This window comes from Cucumis sativus, chromosome 4, assembly GCF_000004075.3.
Source record: "Cucumis sativus cultivar 9930 chromosome 4, Cucumber_9930_V3, whole genome shotgun sequence".
NCBI lineage: Eukaryota > Viridiplantae > Streptophyta > Magnoliopsida > Cucurbitales > Cucurbitaceae > Cucumis > Cucumis sativus.
Genome location: NC_026658.2, coordinates 3,151,433 through 3,155,805, shown reverse-complemented (window position 1 = coordinate 3,155,805; position 4,373 = coordinate 3,151,433). Strand labels below are relative to the sequence as shown.

At 29.5% G+C, this 4,373-nt stretch overlaps 1 long non-coding RNA gene across 1 annotated transcript; it reads right to left on the bottom strand.

Annotated features, from left to right (window-relative positions):
• Positions 1 to 2,400: 2,400 nt before the first annotated feature.
• On the bottom strand, positions 2,401 to 3,939 carry LOC116403251. Its single transcript, XR_004215918.1, has 2 exons — positions 3,658 to 3,939; positions 2,401 to 2,723 (listed from the first exon to the last, which is right to left on the bottom strand). It is a non-coding gene; the product is annotated as an uncharacterized LOC116403251 (long non-coding RNA).
• Between the last annotated feature and the right edge of the window lie 434 nt (positions 3,940 to 4,373).

The window sequence follows — 4,373 nt, the reverse complement described above, 5'->3', positions numbered from 1 at the left end:
GGGATTAAGTTTATAGGTTGAACCTTAAACCAATTGTTCAATAGTGGATTAGTGGGACTTAAGGAGCAAGATGTAATCTTGGGGGTAAAACGGTATTTTGACCCAGCCAAGGTTACGAGCAACCTGTGAAGGATTAACTTACTGATTATGGTTTTATCAAATGGACACAAATATATCTATAGTGAGGGGAGTGCAACTACGGGACTTTAGTGGAATGACCCGTTAGTTAACGAATGTTGATTAACTCGGTTTAAAAGAGTTTAGCTAGTTAATCTTGAATCGTTGGAGCCCATGATCTATAGGTCCATTAGGTTCCTCTGCTAGCTCATATGGATTAAACTTAGAACAGTGTGATGAAATAAGTCGAATTGTTCGAATAGGGAGAAGAAAGGAAAACCGACATATACAGTGATATAATCGTCGGTCTTCTAATTAGAAATAGAGCTTTATGTTTTACATACTATAAGTATGAATGCGGATTCATACTAAGAAGCTCGGAATTGGTCAAAAATAGTAAAAAGTCAAAATGTTGACTTTTGACTTTGAAAAGTCAAACTTTGACCGGCCTTATATTCAAATGTGATTTGAATTTTGGAAAAATGAATGCGGATTCATGCTCGGGAGGTTGGAATTAGTCAAGACGGACAAAATGGTAAAAAGTCAAAATATTGACTTTTGACTTAGAAAAGTCAAAGTTTGACTTTTGACTAGAAAAATCTAATGACCATTTTACCCTTGGACTAAGTTAGTGGGAAAATCCAACATTTTGTTGGATAATCCCACTAACTCTTAGTGGGATATGTGGCTATATGAGATATAGACACCTAGCCCACTAAGTTCCACTAATTGTTAGTGGAATATTAGGTGTTGAGATTTGGCAATTGAATTGCATGCATTTTTGCATGTAATTAGGCTATAAATAGAGATGTTTTCAAATGTTGAAGGACTTTTGCCTCTTTTATCATTTTCATAATCTCAACAAAAGAAAAAAAAAAAAGCTTCCAATCTCATTTTATCTCCACTACTTTCTACACCAAAATTGGGTCCCACAACCCGGTTCTTTGTCTAGAGGATAGCAGTTGAGTACTAGTGGTGGTCTCGGGTAGAATTGGTAAGAAGACATCAAACCTTTTGAAAGCTTCAAAGGTAATACTTCTTAAAACCCTAATTTGATTAGTTTATGGTTACATGTTAATTGTGGCAATTAGGGTAGAAATTCGATTCTTTTTCCGCTGTGCATGACTTAGTTCTATCAAATTTCATATTGAACTTTAATCTCTTTCGAACTTTATAGTCTTTTTCTTCCTTCACTTTCAATTTTAGTATGATCTATTAGATCGTTAAAATTTCAAAGTTTAACTTAATAAAATTGTTAAATGATATATAACATTCAATTTACGAATATGTTAACTTAAACTTTTAAGTCAATTTATGATTAACAAGTTCTCATTTCTCATTGATGATTGATCATATTTCTAAATAAAATGTACAATTGTGTCGTGATCTTATTATTTTAGATATTCTTCTCATTGGTGTGGAGATTCGCTTAGAATAAGAGATATATAGGGTGTGTTTGGTTGAGATTCTAAAGTGATTAATTTTGCCAAAAAAACTATTTTGAAAAAAATGGTAGTGTTTGGCAAATTAAAATAATGTATTTTTTAAAAATTCATTTATAAAATAATGTATTTTAAAGAAATCTTTAAAAACCAAAATCATATATAAACAATTATAAAAAAATCTAACCAAACATTAAATGTTTAAATTTTAAACTCATTTTCGAAAAAGTATTTAAAATGAAATGTATTATTGAAAAACATTATGTTTTTAATTCAATCAAAACGGACCCTTAATCCATAATCAACACAACACTTCATTGAATCTTCTTTCCAACAAAATAAATAACAAAAATTTGTAAGTTTTTGTCTTAAATAATTAACTTTTTATTATTATTATAATCCTTTCCAATTATTTCTTTACTGAATCTCTGAAAATGCAACAAAACAAGAAAAAAACATATATTTTTGGAATTAACAAATTGAACTACAAATGAAAAAAAATAAATAATACAATTTCTCTATGAATTGAATTTACTGTAATAATTTCAAAAACATATTTTACATGAAGAAAAAAAATAATATAATTTATTCTGTGTATTTGATTTAATGTAAAAAATTTCACTTTTGTAGTTGCTAACAAAAAATATTTATACAAAATGAACAAAAAGAATTAATGTAAAATTTGGGTGTATTTGAATTAGGGTATAACTAAAGAAAATGAACTTGTGATAGGAACAACAACAAAATTCTACACAAATGCAAAAAATGTTCACATTTTACATTTTATATTGAATTCATAAAAAAAGAAAAAACAAGAATTTCATTTTTATTTTCACAATTATTTTGGTACACTTTTTTTACACAAATGAAAAAAAAAATACAATCTTTTTATCGTAATCCTTCTTCCAAATAAATATTATAAATAATTCTCCATAATCTTCTCACAAACAATAATTATAATAATAATTTCCTTTTCATAAACCCCTCTCTTTATTCCTTTCCTCCCATCTTCCTTTCCTTTTCTTCCCCCAAAATATTCTTCTAAAAGAGGATTCTCAAAGAATATGTTTTCCGCCACGTCGGTTCCATTCTCAGCCACCCTTCTTCTTCGCCACGTGTGCTTGATTCGTTGGGCCTCCCTAAGGGCCCAAATGTGTAGTCCGCCTCGACAGTAAGCCCAGAATGATGAATCAAAATCACAGTTTATATAAAAATTGAATTGAGAAAATTAATTAATTGAAAATCATTAACAATACTTACAAAATAAATCATGGAATTTAGGAGAGATGAATCTATTCTGTTTTTCTATACGGAAATGAATCAATTTACTCTTGCCTAATACCAAATATTGTGTGCATTTTTATTGGTTCCCCATTCCAAATTATTCCAAATTCATTCCCTTTTTAAAATCACTCCTTTACATTTTTTAAATAAGGAGAAAATATCTTTTCTTTTGATTCACTTTAAAACCTCAAATTTTCACTCACTTTTGTCTTTAGCTGCTGTTTATTAATTTTGTTTCACTACTTAAATAATAAATGATAAATCTTACTTCGTAATTATTTTTAAATAATTAATAGACACTAATAGTAATGATTAAAAGTGAAAATAATAATAAATAAAATAAACAAGGTTAAAAAATAAAATAACCAAGGTTATAAAATGTAATGAAAAATTAAACAAATAAAATAACCAAAGTTAAAACGTAAATCATGGAGTCAAATCGATCAAATTGAAACGATACTGTAAATTTGAAAATTAATCTCAAAACTTAAAAAAAAAAGACTAAATGTGTAATATTTTTTAAATCAAAGGACCAAGCCTAACCCCAAACATTTGCCAAAATCAAGGAAGCACTTTCCTTTTTTTTCTTAAGAAAATGGTGTCATTTAGTTGATACAAATTTCATTAAAATTGTCTGGAAAAATAAACAAAAAGAATTTGAATATTCAGGAACCATAGAAATGTTTCAAAGTTTTGCAAGGAATGCAGTGAAAACATCAGGCATCAACTAAAGCTTAACTTGAATCAATGCAAGAAGTACACGTACTAACATAAATATATAACTATATATATACACACATGCCCATACCCTTACCTTGTGTTATATTAGAATGATGTCAATATAATGATATTCCAAGTTGTCTGCTCTCTGTCCATCATCAGCCTTCTGACCTTTAGAGTTACCAACTCAAGAACTTGGAGAATCAAACCTCCAAGCCAATTCAAAGAATCTAATGCTGTGGGTCAGGTTTATACTTTATTAAAGTCAACTCTCGTAAGAATCGATTCAAAAAAGGTTTCTAGAACTAGATGGTCAAGACCATGGCAATGGAGGCAACAAACAGGGAAGAAGATTTGGGGTCGATGCAAAAATGACCAAAATTGAAGAAGAGAAGGGGCTGATGAGGATGAAGGCGATGAACGGCTACCAAAAAGAAAGGAAGAGGAAACCTGCGTAACAAAAGTTCTTCCACTGCAAATTCTTGAACTTGGAGCACAGAAGAATATTATATATTCATAGCCTAGAAAATTAGCATTAATAATAGTACAAAATAATAGGCATCTTATCATCACTCTTCTGAATATTTTAAGCACTGGACTCAGCTGAGAAGTTTGGTTAGTCCTAAATATTCAACCAATGTCTTAAAAGGACTTCAATTAACTCTATCACTTCCAAGAGGACTTCACAAAAATAGTAATTATAAATAAGAGACTTCAATTAACTCTATCACTTCCAAGAGGACAGAAAGGGGGCCTCTAAATATTCAACCAATGTCTTAAAAGGATTAAATTACCCGACAAAAAAAAGAC